This window comes from Salvelinus fontinalis, chromosome 36 (assembly GCF_029448725.1).
Source record: "Salvelinus fontinalis isolate EN_2023a chromosome 36, ASM2944872v1, whole genome shotgun sequence".
Lineage (NCBI taxonomy): Eukaryota > Metazoa > Chordata > Actinopteri > Salmoniformes > Salmonidae > Salvelinus > Salvelinus fontinalis.
Genome location: NC_074700.1, coordinates 29139683 through 29158128, shown reverse-complemented (window position 1 = coordinate 29158128; position 18446 = coordinate 29139683). Strand labels below are relative to the sequence as shown.

Sequence of the window (18446 nt, the reverse complement as noted above, 5' to 3'; positions counted from 1 at the left end):
GCTTTAGTTTGGTTCAATAATAGTGACCATGTGCAGCCGGATTTCCATCCACCAGCTCTAGTTGCGGTCATCTGCGTTTGTTTGATTAGCTTCATTTTTAAATTAATTTTTCTTGTAAAATAATTGCCACCGCAGGTCTCTATATGGTGTAATTGCAGACCGCAATTCGGGGCGTTTCTTGATGTGGGCGTTTTAGTGATATCAGGGAACAACCATTGGTGCCTGCAATCGGTCAGTTCCGGTGTTATGAGACTGATTGGTTTTCGACAGATTATTTGTTTACATAGCAGGTTAGGGGATTTAGCATGGCAGGTTAGGAGATTTAGCATGGCAGGTTAGGGGATTTAGCATGGCAGGTTAAGGGATTTAGCATGGCAGGTTAAGGGATTTAGCATGGCAGGTTAGGGGATTTAGCATGGCAGGTTAGGGGATTTAGCATGGCAAGTTAGGGGATTTAGCATGGCAAGTTAGGGGATTTAGCATAGCAGGTTAGGGGATTTAGCATGGCAGGTTAGGGGATTTAGCATGGCAGGTTAGGAAATTTAGCATGGCAGGTTAGGAAATTTAGCATGGTAGGTTAGGAGATTTAGCATGGCAGGTTAGGGGATTTAGCATGGCAGGTTAGGGGATTTAGCATGGCAGGTTAGGAGATTTAGCATGGCAGGTTAGGGGATTTAGCATGGCAGGTTAGGGGATTTAGCATGGCAGGTTAGGAGATTTAGCATGGCAGGTTAGGGGATTTAGCATGGCAGGTTAGGGGCTTTAGCATGGCAGGTTAGGGGATTTAGCATGGCAGGTTAGGGTATTTAGCATAGCAGGTTAGGGGATTTAGCATGGCAGGTTAGGGGATTTAGCATTGCAGGTTAGGGGATTTAGCATGGCAGGTTAGGAGATTTAGCATGGCAGGTTAGAAGATTTAGCATGGCAGGTTAGGAGATTTAGCATGGCAGGTTAGGGGATTTAGCATGGCAGGTTAGGGGAATGAGGTTAAGGTTAGGAGAATGGTTAGGCTAAGCTACAATCATACATGAAAGAAACGCCCATAGACCAATGGCGAGCGTCAATGGGCGTAACTTCCCATCAATAAACACTGATATCAGAAAACATCCCTAATTGCTGTCTGTTTACACCCTTCTTGCGATCTGACCAATGACGTGTATAAACCCCGTATTGCCCATGCTACGTTTTAGCCAATGAGAGGCTTTGAAGCCAGCACTCGGCCATCCAGTAGGAGAAGTCCTCCATACGAATGAATGGGATTCTACAGTATTTAATTTAAATGTTTCAAGGACGAAATTAAATGTATTTAAGTATTTTTTGTTGTTGTTGTTGTTGTGGGGACAATAACATTAGAACTTTCAAACAAATTATACTTTAATAAGGACATTTTGTAAAAAGTTTATTTTTTAATTTACTCACCTTATAATATACTTTTTTTTTTTAAAGTATGCATGAAGGTGTCTATAATAGAATAAACAAATGTAGACATTAATAACAGTATTTCTATAACTTGCTAAATATGTTTACATTGGAGGAGGAGAACCAAGATGGCGGAGCCGTGGCTTTCAAACAGCACTACCTGTTTGTCATCTAGTGTGTATAAATCATTGAATCTGACTGTAATATTGTTGTCAATGACCAGCCTCTGTATGGAGTTAAACAGGGGCCAACATTATGGGCGGGCCTTAGGCGGCCTGGAGCACTGAGACGCGCCTCGACAGAAAACACATCAATCTCTGATAAGAGTGAAACAGCACCTCTCTGTCTCAGTATGTGTAGACCATGTATCTGATGCTGTCTGGACAGTGAAACAGCATCTCTCTGTCTCAGTATGTGTAGACCATGTATCTGATGCTGTCTGGACAGTGAAACACCACCTCTCTGTCTCAGTATGTGTAGACCATGTATCCGATGCTGTCTGGACAGTGAAACACCACCTCTCTGTCTCAGTATGTGTAGACCATGTATCTGATGCTGTCTGGACAGTGAAACACCACCTCTCTGTCTCAGTATGTGTAGACCATGTATCTGATGCTGTCTGGACAGTGAAACAGCATCTCTCTGTCTCAGTATGTGTAGACCATGTATCTGATGCTGTCTGGACAGTGAAACAGCTCCTTTCTGTCTCAGTATGTGTAGACCATGTATCTGATGCTGTCTGGACAGTGAAACACCACCTCTCTGTCTCAGTATGTGTAGACCATGTATCTGATGCTGTCTGGACAGTGAAACAGCATCTCTCTCTCTCAGTATGTGTAGACTATGTATCTGATGCTGTCTCAGTATGTGTAGACCATGTATCTGATGCTGTCTGGACCAAAAAGAGTATGGCATGTCATACTAGAGGTGAAGGGAGAGGGCTCAATCCCATTTAAATGGGTCCAGATTACGCCCAATGCGTTTCTATGGGTATGCGATGCAGACCTAAGTTTGTCGCCTGCCTGTTGCACTTCATTAGCGATAGCTCAAGACCGATGGAACGGTGGAAGGAATAAAAAGAGAACGAACCCATATTTTTATCAGGATATTTTCTGTTTTTATTTGCCAGATTTAGGCCTATGTATTTTACTTTATTTTATTTATTTATTTTTAATATTTTTTTTAATGTATTATACTTAGTTGACGATGGAAGTTATTGACCCACTGCTGGCCTATAGGCTATCTCTCTGAGTTATAGACCTACTGCTGCACTGGCCTATAGGCTATCTCTCTGAGTTATAGACCTACTGCCGCACTGGCCTATAGGCTATCTCTCTGAGTTATAGACCTACTGCCGCACTGGCCTATAGGCTATCTCTCTGAGTTATAGACCTACTGCCGCACTGGCCTATAGGCTATCTCTCTGAGTTATAGACCCACTGCTACACTGGCCTATAGGCTATCTCTGAGTTATAGACCTACTGCTGGCCTATAGGCTATCTCTCTGAGTTATAGACCTACTGCTGCACTGGCCTATAGGCTATCTCTCTGAGTTATAGACCTACTGCTGCACTGGCCTATAGGCTATCTCTCTGAGTTATAGACCTACTGCTGCACTGGCCTATAGGCTATCTCTCTGAGTTATAGACCCACTGCTGCACTGGCCTATAGGCTATCTCTCTGAGTTATAGACCTACTGCTGGCCTATAGGCTATCTCTCTGAGTTATAGACCTACTGCTGCACTGGCCGATAGGCTATCTCTCTGAGTTATAGACCTACTGCTGCACTGGCCGATAGGCTATCTCTCTGAGTTATAGACCTACTGCTGCACTGGCCTATAGGCTATCTCTCTGAGTTATAGACCTACTGCTGCACTGGCCTATAGGCTATCTCTCTGAGTTATAGACCCACTGCTGCACTGGCCTATAGGCTATCTCTGAGTTATAGACCTACTGCTGCACTGGCCGATAGGCTATCTCTCTGAGTTATAGACCTACTGCTGCACTGGCCTATAGGCTATCTCTCTGAGTTATGCACCTACTGCTGCACTGGCCTATAGGCTATCTCTGAGTTATAGACCTACTGCTGCACTGGCCTATAGGCTATCTCTCTGAGTTATAGACCTACTGCTGCACTGGCCGATAGGCTATCTCTCTGAGTTATAGACCTACTGCTGCACTGGCCTATAGGCTATCTCTCTGAGTTATAGACCTACTGCTGCACTGGCCTATAGGCTATCTCTCTGAGTTATAGACCTACTGCTGCACTGGCCTATAGGCTATCTCTCTGAGTTATAGACCTACTGCTGCACTGGCCTATAGGCTATCTCTCTGAGTTATAGACCTACTGCTGCACTGGCCTATAGGCTATCTCTCTGAGTTATAGACCTACTGCTGCACTGGCCTATAGGCTATCTCTCTGAGTTATAGACCTACTGCTGCACTGGCCTATAGGCTATCTCTCTGAGTTATAGACCTACTGCTGGCCTATAGGCTATCTTTCTGAGTTATAGACCTACTGCCGCACTGGCCTATAGGCTATCTCTCTGAGTTATAGACCTACTGCCGCACTGGCCTATAGGCTATCTCTCTGAGTTATAGACCTACTGCCGCACTGGCCTATAGGCTATCTCTCTGAGTAGACCTGTACATTTCTACCGGTAAATAATAATTTATTCTTAACTGACTTGCCTAGATAAATAAATAAAATGTGTTTTTGTAAAATGTTAAAAGTAGTCCTTGTGCATAGAGTTGTAATGTTTGTTAAACTTTAAAATCAATGATTTTTGTTTGGCATACATTTCATGCCAAACTGTTGTAGACGGCCTGGTGTTGTAGACGGTCTGGTGTTGTAGACGGTCTGGTGTTGTAGACGGCCTGGTGTTGTAGACGGTCTGGTGTTGTAGACGGCCTGGTGTTGTAGACGGTCTGGTGTTGTAGACGGCCTGGTGTTGTAGACGGTCTGGTGTTGTAGACGGTCTGGTGTTGTAGACGGTCTGGTGTTGCCTGGTGTTGTAGACGGCCTGGTGTTGTGGACGGCCTGGTGTTGTGGACGGTCTGGTGTTGTAGACGGCCTGGTGTTGTCGACGGCCTGGTGTTGTGGACGGTCTGGTGTTGTAGACGGCCTGGTGTTGTCTGGTGTTGCCTGGTGTTGTAGACGGCCTGGTGTTGTAGACGGCCTGGTGTTGTAGACGGCCTGGTGTTGTAGACGGCCTGGTGTTGTAGACGGCCTGGTGTTGTAGACGGTCTGGTGTTGTAGACGGCCTGGTGTTGTAGACGGTCTGGTGTTGTAGACGGTCTGGTGTTGTAGACGGCCTGGTGTTGTAGACGGCCTGGTGTTGTAGACGGCCTGGTGTTGTGGACGGCCTGGTGTTGTGGACGGTCTGGTGTTGTAGACGGCCTGGTGTTGTCTGATGTTGCCTGGTGTTGTAGACGGCCTGGTGTTGTAGACGGCCTGGTGTTGTAGACGGCCTGGTGTTGTAGACGGTCTGGTGTTGTCTGGTGTTGCCTGGTGTTGTAGACGGCCTGGTGTTGTAGACGGCCTGGTGTTGTAGACGGCCTGGTGTTGTAGACGGTCTGGTGTTGTAGACGGCCTGGTGTTGTAGACGGTCTGGTGTTGTAGACGGCCTGGTGTTGTAGACGGCCTGGTGTTGTAGACGGTCTGGTGTTGTAGACGGCCTGGTGTTGTAGACGGCCTGGTGTTGTAGACGGCCTGGTGTTGTAGACGGCCTGCTGTTGTAGACGGCCTGCTGTTGTAGACGGCCTGGTGTTGTAGACGGCCTGGTGTTGTAGACGGCCTGGTGTTGTAGACGGTCTGGTGTTGTAGACGGCCTGGTGTTGTAGACGGCCTGGTGTTGTAGACGGCCTGGTGTTGTAGACGGTCTGGTGTTGCCTGGTGTTGTAGACGGTCTGGTGTTGTAGACGGCCTGGTGTTGTAGACGGCCTGGTGTTGTAGACGGCCTGGTGTTGTAGACGGTCTGGTGTTGTAGACGGCCTGGTGTTGTAGACGGCCTGGTGTTGTAGACGGCCTGGTGTTGTAGACGGCCTGGTGTTGTAGACGGCCTGGTGTTGTAGACGGTCTGGTGTTGTAGACGGCCTGGTGTTGTAGACGGCCTGGTGTTGTAGACGGCCTGGTGTTGTAGACGGTCTGGTGTTGCCTGGTGTTGTAGACGGTCTGGTGTTGTAGACGGCCTGGTGTTGTAGACGGCCTGGTGTTGTAGACGGCCTGGTGTTGTAGACGGTCTGGTGTTGTAGACGGACTGGTGTTGCCTGGTGTTGTAGACGGCCTGGTGTTGTAGACGGTCTGGTGTTGTAGACGGTCTGGTGTTGCCTGGTGTTGTAGACGGTCTGGTGTTGTAGACGGCCTGGTGTTGTAGACGGCCTGGTGTTGTAGACGGTCTGGTGTTGTAGACGGCCTGGTGTTGTAGACGGCCTGGTGTTGTAGACGGTCTGGTGTTGTAGACGGCCTGGTGTTGCCTGGTGTTGTAGACGGTCTGGTGTTGTAGACGGCCTGGTGTTGTAGACGGTCTGGTGTTGTAGACGGTCTGGTGTTGTAGACGGTCTGGTGTTGCCTGGTGTTGTAGACGGTCTGGTGTTGTAGACGGCCTGGTGTTGTAGACGGTCTGGTGTTGTAGACTGTCTGGTGTTGTAGACGGTCTGGTGTTGCCTGGTGTTGTAGACGGTCTGGTGTTGTAGACGGCCTGGTGTTGCCTGGTGTTGTAGACGGTCTGGTGTTGTAGACGGTCTGGTGTTGTAGACGGTCTGGTGTTGTAGACGGCCTGGTGTTGTAGACGGTCTGGTGTTGTAGACGGCCTGGTGTTGTAGACGGTCTGGTGTTGTAGACGGTCTGGTGTTGCCTGGTGTTGTAGACGGTCTGGTGTTGTAGACGGTCTGGTGTTGTAGACGGTCTGGTGTTGTAGACGGCCTGGTGTTGTAGACGGCCTGGTGTTGTAGACGGTCTGGTGTTGTAGACGGCCTGGTGTTGTAGACGGCCTGGTGTTGTAGACGGTCTGGTGTTGTAGACGGCCTGGTGTTGTAGACGGTCTGGTGTTGCCTGGTGTTGTAGACGGTCTGGTGTTGTAGACGGTCTGGTGTTGTAGACGGCCTGGTGTTGTAGACGGCCTGGTGTTGTAGACGGTCTGGTGTTGTAGACGGCCTGGTGTTGTAGACGGCCTGGTGTTGTCTGGTGTTGTTGACGGTCTGGTGTTGTAGACGGTCTGGTGTTGTAGACGGTCTGGTGTTGCAGACGGTCTGGTGTTGTAGACGGCCTGGTGTTGTAGACGGCCTGGTGTTGTAGACGGCCTGGTGTTGTAGACGGCCTGGTGTTGTAGACGGTCTGGTGTTGTAGACGGCCTGGTGTTGTAGACGGCCTGGTGTTGTAGACGGCCTGGTGTTGTACACGGTCTGGTGTTGCCTGGTGTTGTAGACGGTCTGGTGTTGTAGACGGCCTGGTGTTGTAGACGGCCTGGTGTTGTAGACGGCCTGGTGTTGCCTGGTGTTGTAGACGGCCTGGTGTTGTAGACGGTCTGGTGTTGTAGACGGTCTGGTGTTGTAGACGGCCTGGTGTTGCCTGGTGTTGTAGACGGTCTGGTGTTGTAGACGGTCTGGTGTTGTAGACGGTCTGGTGTTGTAGACGGCCTGGTGTTGTAGACAGCCTGGTGTTGCCTGGTGTTGTAGACGGCCTGGTGTTGTAGACGGCCTGGTGTTGTAGACGGCCTGGTGTTGTAGACGGTCTGGTGTTGTAGACGGCCTGGTGTTGCCTGGTGTTGTAGACGGCCTGGTGTTGTAGACGGTCTGGTGTTGTAGACGGTCTGGTGTTGTAGACGGTCTGGTGTTGTAGACGGCCTGGTGTTGTAGACGGTCTGGTGTTGTAGACGGTCTGGTGTTGTAGACGGTCTGGTGTTGTAGACGGCCTGGTGTTGCCTGGTGTTGTAGACGGCCTGGTGTTGTAGACGGTCCGGTGTTGTAGACGGCCTGGTGTTGTAGACGGCCTGGTGTTGTAGACGGTCTGGTGTTGTAGACGGTCTGGTGTTGTAGACGGCCTGGTGTTGTAGACGGCCTGGTGTTGTAGACGGCCTGGTGTTGTAGACGGTCTGGTGTTGTAGACGGTCTGGTGTTGTAGACGGTCTGGTGTTGTAGTCGGTCTGGTGTTGTAGACGGTCTGGTGTTGTAGACGGCCTGGTGTTGCCTGGTGTTGTAGACGGCCTTGTGTTGTAGACGGTCTGGTGTTGTAGACGGCCCGGTGTTGTAGACGGCCCGGTGTTGTAGACGGCCCGGTGTTGTAGACGGCCCGGTGTTGTAGACGGTCCGGTGTTGTAGACGGTCTGGTGTTGTAGACGGCCTGGTGTTGTAGACGGTCTGGTGTTGTAGACGGTCTGGTGTTGTAGACGGTCTGGTGTTGTAGACTGCCTGGTGTTGTAGACGGCCTGGTGTTGTAGACGGCCTGGTGTTGCCTGGTGTTGTAGACGGTCTGGTGTTGTCGACGGCCTGGTGTTGTCGACGGCCTGGTGTTGTAGACGGTCTGGTGTTGTAGACGGCCTGGTGTTGCCTGGTGTTGTAGACAGCCTGGTGTTGTAGACGGTCTGGTGTTGTAGACGGTCTGGTGTTGTAGACGGTCTGGTGTTGTAGACGGTCTGGTGTTGTAGATGGTCTGGTGTTGTAGACGGTCTGGTGTTGTAGACGGCCTGGTGTTGCCTGGTGTTGTAGACGGCCTGGTGTTGTAGACGGTCTGGTGTTGTAGACGGTCTGGTGTTGCCTGGTGTTGTAGACGGTCTGGTGTTGTAGACGGTCTGGTGTTGTAGACGGTCTGGTGTTGTAGACGGTCTGGTGTTGTAGACGGCCTGGTGTTGTAGACGGCCTGGTGTTGTAGACGGCCTGGTGTTGTAGACGGCCTGGTGTTGTAGACGGCCTGGTGTTGTAGACGGCCTGGTGTTGTAGACGGCCTGGTGTTGTGGACGGTCTGGTGTTGTAGACGGTCTGGTGTTGCCTGGTGTTGTAGACGGTCTGGTGTTGTAGACGGTCTGGTGTTGTAGACGGTCTGGTGTTGTAGACGGCCTGGTGTTGTAGACGGCCTGGTGTTGCCTGGTGTTGTAGACGGCCTGGTGTTGTAGACGGCCTGGTGTTGTAGACGGCCTGGTGTTGTAGACGGTCTGGTGTTGTAGACGGCCTGGTGTTGCCTGGTGTTGTAGACGGCCTGGTGTTGTAGACGGTCTGGTGTTGTAGACGGTCTGGTGTTGTAGACGGTCTGGTGTTGTAGACGGCCTGGTGTTGTAGACGGTCTGGTGTTGTAGACGGTCTGGTGTTGTAGACGGTCTGGTGTTGTAGACGGCCTGGTGTTGCCTGGTGTTGTAGACGGCCTGGTGTTGTAGACGGTCCGGTGTTGTAGACGGCCTGGTGTTGTAGACGGCCTGGTGTTGTAGACGGTCTGGTGTTGTAGACGGTCTGGTGTTGTAGACGGCCTGGTGTTGTAGACGGCCTGGTGTTGTAGACGGCCTGGTGTTGTAGACGGTCTGGTGTTGTAGACGGTCTGGTGTTGTAGACGGTCTGGTGTTGTAGTCGGTCTGGTGTTGTAGACGGTCTGGTGTTGTAGACGGCCTGGTGTTGCCTGGTGTTGTAGACGGCCTTGTGTTGTAGACGGTCTGGTGTTGTAGACGGCCCGGTGTTGTAGACGGCCCGGTGTTGTAGACGGCCCGGTGTTGTAGACGGCCCGGTGTTGTAGACGGTCCGGTGTTGTAGACGGTCTGGTGTTGTAGACGGCCTGGTGTTGTAGACGGTCTGGTGTTGTAGACGGTCTGGTGTTGTAGACGGTCTGGTGTTGTAGACTGCCTGGTGTTGTAGACGGCCTGGTGTTGTAGACGGCCTGGTGTTGCCTGGTGTTGTAGACGGTCTGGTGTTGTCGACGGCCTGGTGTTGTAGACGGCCTGGTGTTGTAGACGGTCTGGTGTTGTAGACGGCCTGGTGTTGCCTGGTGTTGTAGACAGCCTGGTGTTGTAGACGGTCTGGTGTTGTAGACGGTCTGGTGTTGTAGACGGTCTGGTGTTGTAGACGGTCTGGTGTTGTAGATGGTCTGGTGTTGTAGACGGTCTGGTGTTGTAGACGGCCTGGTGTTGCCTGGTGTTGTAGACGGCCTGGTGTTGTAGACGGTCTGGTGTTGTAGACGGTCTGGTGTTGCCTGGTGTTGTAGACGGTCTGGTGTTGTAGACGGTCTGGTGTTGTAGACGGTCTGGTGTTGTAGACGGTCTGGTGTTGTAGACGGTCTGGTGTTGTAGACGGCCTGGTGTTGTAGACGGCCTGGTGTTGTAGACGGCCTGGTGTTGTAGACGGCCTGGTGTTGTAGACGGCCTGGTGTTGTAGACGGCCTGGTGTTGTAGACGGCCTGGTGTTGTAGACGGCCTGGTGTTGTAGACGGCCTGGTGTTGTAGACGGTCTGATGTTGTAGACGGCCTGGTGTTGTAGACAGCCTGGTGTTGTAGACGGCCTGGTGTTGTAGACGGTCTGGTGTTGTAGACGGTCTGGTGTTGTAGACGGCCTGGTGTTGTAGACAGTCTGGTGTTGCCTGGTGTTGTAGACGGCCTGGTGTTGTAGACGGTCTGGTGTTGCCTGGTGTTGTAGACGGTCTGGTGTTGTAGACGGTCTGGTGTTGCCTGGTGTTGTAGACGGTCTGGTGTTGCCTGGTGTTGTAGACGGTCTGGTGTTGCCTGGTGTTGTAGACAGCCTGGTGTTGTAGACGGCCTGGTGTTGCCTGGTGTTGTAGACGGTCTGGTGTTGTAGACGGTCTGGTGTTGTAGACGGTCTGGTGTTGTAGACAGCCTGGTGTTGTAGACGGTCTGGTGTTGTAGACGGTCTGGTGTTGTAGACGGTCTGGTGTTGCCTGGTGTTGTAGACGGTCTGGTGTTGTAGACGGCCTGGTGTTGTAGACGGTCTGGTGTTGTAGACGGTCTGGTGTTGTAGACGGCCTGGTGTTGTAGACGGCCTGGTGTTGTAGACGGTCTGGTGTTGTAGACGATCTGGTGTTGCCTGGTGTTGTAGACGGTCTGGTGTTGTAGACGGTCTGGTGTTGTAGACGGTCTGGTTTTGCCTGGTGTTGTAGACGGTCTGGTGTTGTAGACGGCCTGGATTTGTAGACGGCCTGGTGTTGTAGACGGCCTGGTGTTGTAGACGGCCTGGTGTTGTAGACGGCCTGGTGTTGTAGACGGTCTGGTGTTGTAGACGGTCTGGTGTTGTAGACGGTCTGGTGTTGTAGACGGCCTGGTGTTGTAGACGGCCTGGTGTTGCCTGGTGTTGTAGACGGCCTGGTGTTGTAGACGGCCTGGTGTTGTAGACGGTCTGGTGTTGTAGACGGTCTGGTGTTGTAGACGGTCTGGTGTTGTAGACGGTCTGGTGTTGTAGACGGTCTGGTGTTGTAGACGGCCTGGTTTTGCCTGGTTTTGTAGACGGCCTGGTGTTGTAGACGGCCTGGTGTTGTAGACGGCCTGGTGTTGTAGACGGTCTGGTGTTGCCTGGTGTTGTAGACGGCCTGGTGTTGTAGACGGCCTGGTGTTGTAGACGGCCTGGTGTTGTAGACTGTCTGGTGTTGTAGACGGTCTGGTGTTGCCTGGTGTTGTAGACGGTCTGGTGTTGTAGACGGTCTGGTGTTGTAGACGGCCTGGTGTTGTAGACGGTCTGGTGTTGTAGACGGTCTGGTCTTGTAGACGGTCTGGTGTTGTAGACGGCTTGGTGTTGTAGACGGTCTGGTGTTGCCTTGTGTTGTAGACGGTCTGGTGTTGTAGACGGTCTGGTGTTGTAGACGTACGCTACGATGCACCAGGCCGTCTACAACACCAGGCCGTCTACAACACCAGGCCGTCTACAACACCAGGCCGTCTACAACACCAGGCCGTCTACAACACCAGGCCGTCTACAACACCAGACCGTCTACAACACCAGGCAACACCAGGCCGTCTACAACACCAGGCTGTCTACAACACCAGGCAACACCAGACCGTCTACAACACCAGGCAACACCAGACCGTCTACAACACCAGGCAACACCAGACCGTCTACAACACCAGACCGTCTACAACACCAGGCAACACCAGACCGTCTACAACACCAGGCCGTCTACAACACCAGGCAACACCAGACTGTCTACAACACCAGGCCGTCTACAACACCAGACCGTCTACAACACCAGACCGTCTACAACACCAGGCCGTCTACAACACCAGGCCGTCTACAACACCAGGCCGTCTACAACACCAGGCCGTCTACAACACCAGGCCGTCTACAACACCAGGCCGTCTACAAAAGTCCCCGGACCAGACTTTTCTCTCTCTCTCTCTCTCTCTCTCTCTCTCTCTCTCTCTCTCTCTCTCCCTCTCTCTGTCTCTCTCTCTCTCTCTCTCTCTCTCTCTCTCTCTCTCTCTCTCTCTCGCTCTCTCTCTCTCTCTCTCTCTCTCTCTGTCTCTGTCTCTCTCGCTCTCTGTCTATCTGTCTCTCTCTCTCTCTGTCTCTCTCTGTCTCTCTCCCCTGACATTTCAAAGCTCGGTGGATAGTTCTCTGCAGGTGTGTCTCAAAGCTGTATGCTAGTGGAGCTTGCGTTCTGCTTTCCACATTCAAACATTACCATGGAAACTAATGATGCACCGATATGATATTTTTGGCTGGTACCGATATTTTCCTTGCCCAAAAACCTGATACCGATATTTACTTCTTTAACAGCCACACACACATGGACGCAGCGGTCTAAGGCACTGCTTCTCAGTGCAAGAGGCATCACTACAGTCCCTGGTTCGAATCCAGGCTGTATCACATCCGGCCGTGATTGGGAGTCCCATAGGGCGGCGCACAATTTGGGTGTTTGCGTGTCAAAAAAAGCTTGGTTGACCAATCAGAACCTGAATATGCACGTCACATAATAATTGAACGGGTTCATCCAATTTTTACGTAGTTATTACACGTTGATTACACCATCACTCGTATTTCGTATGTCGCAACGATTCATCGATACGTACGCTACGATGCTGGTAAAGTTGTCTCGTGCACCTACAGTGCTGGATACAAACAATGTTTTTCCCATAAACAAAACGACATCTGTTTCCGTAGCTATAGCTAGCTAACTATATAGTAGTTCGTGGCCGGTGTTTGCTTGTTTGCAAACTTTTTTTGTACAGAGCCTAGTCACTAACCAAAGACAGCATCACTTAGTCTAGTCACTAACCAAAGACAGCATCACTTAGTCTAGTCACTAACCAAAGACAGCATCACTTAGTCTAGTCACTAACCAAAGACAGCATCACTTAGTCTAGTCACTAACCGAAGACAGCATCACTTAGTCTAGTCACTAACCAAAGACAGCATCACTTAGTCTAGTCACTAACCAAAGACAGCATCACTTAGTCTAGTCACTAACCAAAGACAGCATCACTTAGTCTAGTCACTAACCAAAGACAGCATCACTTAGTCTAGTCACTAACCAAAGACAGCATCACTTAGTCTAGTCACTAACCAAAGACAGCATCACTTAGTCTAGTCACTAACCAAAGACAGCATCACTTAGTCTAGTCACTAACCAAAGACAGCATCACTTAGTATAGTCACTAACCAAAGACAGCATCACTTAGTCTAGCCACTAACCAAAGACAGCATCACTTAGTCCAGCCACTAACCAAAGACAGCATCACTTAGTCTTGTCACTAACCAAAGACAGCATCACTTAGTCGAGTCACTAACCAAAGACAGCATCACTTAGTCGAGTCACTAACCAAAGACAGCATCACTTAGTCTAGTCACTAACCAAAGACAGCATCACTTAGTCTAGTCACTAACCAAAGACAGCATCACTTAGTCTAGTCACTAACCAAAGACAGCATCACTTAGTATAGTCACTAACCAAAGACAGCATCACTTAGTCTAGCCACTAACCAAAGACAGCATCACTTAGTCTAGTCACTAACCAAAGACAGCATCACTTAGTATAGTCACTAACCAAAGACAGCATCACTTAGTCGAGTCACTAACCAAAGACAGCCTAGTCACTAACCAAAGACAGTCTAGTCACTAACCAAAGACAGTCTAGTCACTAACCAAAGACAGTCCACACTCAGAATGAGACGTTTCTTGTCAACGATATGAGAACTGGTTTTAAATTGGTTGGGTGCCATTGCTGTGTGTGGGGGGGGGGGTCACTAGCAGCGGGCATAGACCCACCTTGCCCCCTCTCTGCCCCGGTCTTTTCCCAGCGCAGCACGACAGGGGACCGGGCATCGTACTAAAGCTCTTGGGGAGCAATCCGGGGTTACCCCGGTGACCACGGACTGAGTTCCTGACGTGTGTGTTTAAGGGGACAGACAGAGGAGAGGTCAAGGATGCTGAAATGGCAACAAATTCAGAGTGAAGTGAAATACCAGACTGGACAGCAGAAATCCTCTAGTCTAAACCCTCCCTAAGAAATGCATGCTAGTCTTCCTTCTCTCTCTCGATATCAAATCAAAAATGTTTCTCCCCTCGCTCTCTCTCTCTCTTGTCTCTCTCGCTCTCCTCACCCTCTCCTCTCTCGCTCCCCTCTCTCTCTCTCTCTCTCTCTCTCTCTCTCTCTCTCTCTCTCTCTCTCTCTCTCTCTCTCTCTCTCTCTCTCTCTCTCTCTCAATTCAATTCAATTCAATTCAATTCAATTCAAGGGGCTTTATTGGCATGGGAAACATGTGTTAACATTGCCAAAGCAAGTGAGGTAGATAATATACAAAAGTCAAATAAACAAAACGAATTAACAGTAAACATTACACATACAGAAGTTTCAAAACAATAAAGACATTACAAATGTCATATTATATATATGCAGTGTTGTAACAATGTAGAAATGGTTAAAGCACACAAGTTAAAATAAATAAACATAAATATGGGTTGTATTTACAATGGTGTTTGTTCTTCACTGGTTGCCCTTTTCTGGTGGCAACAGGTCACAAATCTTGCTGCTGTGATGGCACACTGTGGTATCTCTCTCTCTCTCTCTCTCTCTCTCTCTCTCTCTCTCTCTCTCTCTCTCTCCTCAGCCTCTCGCTCTCTCTCCTCAGCCTCTCTCTCTCTCTCCTCAGCCTCTCTCTCTCTCTCCTCAGCCTCCCGCTCTCTCTCCTCAGCCTCTCGCTCTCTCTCCTCAGCCTCTCGCTCTCTCTCCTCAGCCTCTCGCTCTCTCTCCTCAGCCTCTCGCTCTCTCTCCTCAGCCTCTCGCTCTCTCTCCTCAGCCTCTCGCTCTCTCTCCTCAGCCTCTCTCTCTCTCTCTCCTCAGCCTCTCTCTCTCTCTCTCCTCAGCCTCTCTCTCTCTCTCCTCAGCCTCTCGCGCTCTCTCTTCAGCCTCTCATGCTCTCTCTCCTCAGCCTCTCGCTCTCTCTCCTCAGCCTCTCTCTCTCTCTCCTCAGCCTCTCTCTCTCTCTCCTCAGCCTCTCTCTCTCTCCTCAGCCTCTCTCTCTCTCTCCTCAGCCTCTCGCTCTCTCTCCTCAGCCTCTCGCTCTCTCTCCTCAGCCTCCCTCTCTCTCTCCTCAGCCTCCCTCTCTCTCTCCTCAGCCTCTCGCGCTCTCTCTCTCTCTCTCCTCAGCCTCTCGTGCTCTCTCTCTCCTCAGTCTCTGCTCGCTCGCTCGCTCTCTCTCCTCAGTCTCTCTCTCTCCCCTTGTTCAAAGAGATGCTGCTGGTCTGTTGGTCAGTCAGTTTCGGTTGGAAAAGTCACACAGGCGCTTGGACTGTGTGTGTTCCTGCACGTGTGTTTAACTGCGGTTGTGTGTTAGGGCTGTGACAGTCATGGAATTTTGGATGACCGTTACTGGCCGGACAAATACTGTAATAAACGTTCAAATAGCCCCCCCAAAAAAAGTCTGATTTTTTTTTTCCTCCTCTCTGCTCCTGGCTGCATGTGCTACCATAGAAATGAAATGAATAGAACAACATCCCCATTCAACTCTATGATGGCATAGTGGGTGGACTGGCGGCCATTGAAGTAAAAGCAGGAAGTAAAAGCAGGAAGTAAAAACAGTAAGTGTACCTATCAAAATGTGCTGTGATTTATTTACTCAACTCATGGTACCAAAAAAAAATACATTCTGTTTGCATGAGGCACATTAAAGGGCGACTGCGCTTGTTGATTTTGTTTTAGATTTGGTGAATTAAGAAATGCTAGTGGCCATGACTGAATTCAAACGTGAGTTGGTTTTGGAGGAGGAGGAATATTTCTGTCTGTAATAATAATTTAATATAAATATACTAATTAATAATATAAATATAATAATAATAATAATTAATCATAATAATAATTGAATAATATAAATATAATACTTTATAATATAAATATAATAATAATATAAATAATTACTAATAATAATTACAAATATACATTTAATAATATAATAATAATTAATAATAATTACTAATACTATAATTATAATTAATAATATACATTTAATAATAATAATAATAATAATTTAATAATAATAATAAGCCCTTTTTAAATGGACTGATGTCCTAATATGAACTGTAACAGTAAAATATTTGAAATTGTTCCATGTTTTAGTTCAGTTAACTTTAATACACATATGTGCATTTGTCCCAATACTTTTGGACCCTTTAAAATGTGAGGGACGATGTACAAAAAGGGCTGTCATTTCTAAACGGGTCACCGATGAAAATACCCTCAAGGATCATTCAAATCTAAAGTGCTAGTGGACACAGCCAGAACAACAAATAATGAGTACAGAACAACAAATAATGAGTACAGAACAACAAATAATGAGTACAGAACAACAAATAATGAGTACAGAACAACAAGTAATGAGTACACAGCCAGAACAACAAATAATGAGTACACAGCCAGAACAACAAATAATGAGTACACAGCCAGAACAACAAGTAATGAGTACACAGCCAGAACAACAAATAATGAGTACACAGCCAGAACAACAAATAATGAGTACACAGCCAGAACAACAAATAATGAGTACAGAACAACAAATAATGAGTACAGAACAACAAATAATGAGTACAGAACAACAAATAATGAGTACAGAACAACAAATAATGAGTACAGAACAACAAATAATGAGTACAGAACAACAAGTAATGAGTACAGAACAACAAATAATGAGTACAGAACAACAGAACAACAAATAATGAGTACAGAACAACAAGTAATGAGTACAGAACAACAAATAATGAGTACAGAACAACAAATAATGAGTACAGAACAACAAATAATGAGTACAGAACAACAAATAATGAGTACAGAACAACAAATAATGAGTACAGAACAACAAATAATGAGTACAGAACAACAAGTAATGAGTACAGAACAACAAATAATGAGTACAGAACAACAAATAATGAGTACAGAACAACAAATAATGAGTACAGAACAACAAATAATGAGTACAGAACAACAAATAATGAGTACAGAACAACAAGTAATGAGTACAGAACAACAAATAATGAGTACAGAACAACAAATAATGAGTACAGAACAACAAGTAATGAGTACACAGCCAGAACAACAAATAATGAGTACAGAACAACAAGTAATGAGTACAGAACAACAAGTAATGAGTACAGAACAACAAATAATGAGTACAGAACAACAAGTAATGAGTACACAGCCAGAACAACAAATAATGAGTACAGAACAACAAATAATGAGTACAGAACAACAAGTAATGAGTACACAGCCAGAACAACAAATAATGAGTACAGAACAACAAATAATGAGTGCAGAACAACAAATAATGAGTACAGAACAACAAATAATGAGTACAGAACAACAAATAATGAGTACAGAACAACAAATAATGAGTACAGAACAACAAGTAATGAGTACAGAACAACAAATAATGAGTACAGAACAACAAGTAATGAGTACACAGCCAGAACAACAAATAATGAGTACACAGCCAGAACAACAAATAATGAGTACACAGCCAGAACAACAAATAATGAGTACACAGCCAGAACAACAAATAATGAGTACAGAACAACAAATAATGAGTACACAGCCAGAACAACAAATAATGAGTACAGAACAACAAATAATGAGTACACAGCCAGAACAACAAATAATGAGTACAGAACAACAAATAATGAGTACAGAACAACAAATAATGAGTACAGAACAACAAATAATGAGTACAGAACAACAAATAATGAGTACAGAACAACAAATAATGAGTACAGAACAACAAATAATGAGTACAGAACAACAAATAATGAGTACAGGAACAACAAATAATGAGTACAGAACAACAAATAATGAGTACAGAACAACAAATAATGAGTACAGAACAACAAATAATGAGTACAGAACAACAAATAATGAGTACAGAACAACAGAACAACAGAACAACAAATAATGAGTACAGAACAACAAATAATGAGTACAGAACAACAAATAATGAGTACAGAACAACAAATAATGAGTACAGAACAACAAATAATGAGTACAGAACAACAAATAATGAGTACAGAACAACAAATAATGAGTACAGAACAACAGAACAACAAATAATGAGTACAGAACAACAAGTAATGAGTACAGAAATCACAGTAAGTTAAAAAATAATATTTTTTTAAATCAAGCCAGCTAAATAGCATATTTACATCATTGATCAATATCAATTATCAGCTGATAGCCCCATATGAATCATGTGTTTTGGAGGCGCTATAACTAACTCACTGACCATTTGTGATGATGAGTGAGTTGTTGCAGAAATAAATAGGCCTTTGCTACAGAGGCAGTTGATGTTGTGAATTATTCATTTTTTTAAGCCGGGGGGTGCACCCTTTTTGAATTTTGAGCACTTGCCGTGTGTGTGTGTGTGTGTGTGTGTGTGTGTGTGTGTGTGTCCCAGCTACCAGTGTTAGGGCTTCCATGTGTTACTGTGGTAACCCTCATAACAGCAGCCGTCCCTATGGTTACTATAGCATTGTGTGCCAGTCACAATGGCTGCTTGTTTACAAGCCCAAACAAACCCCTCCCTCTCTCCAAACGGGGTCAGGGTCGACACCAAACCCACTTCCCTCTG

At 47.4% G+C, this 18446-nt stretch overlaps 1 protein-coding gene across 3 annotated transcripts in view; it reads left to right on the top strand.

Annotated features, from left to right (window-relative positions):
* The window catches only part of LOC129835573 (FH2 domain-containing protein 1-like), a 59058-nt gene that overhangs the window by 506 nt on the left and 40106 nt on the right, over window positions 1-18446 (top strand). Inside the window, exon 2 of one of the 3 annotated variants that reach the window (XM_055901270.1) lies at window positions 15311-15417. The exons of the other annotated variants lie outside the window; for them this stretch is intronic. The gene's annotated coding sequence lies outside the window, so the exon portion shown is untranslated. The remainder of the gene's footprint in view (window positions 1-15310; window positions 15418-18446) is intronic. 3 annotated transcript variants of the gene reach the window in all.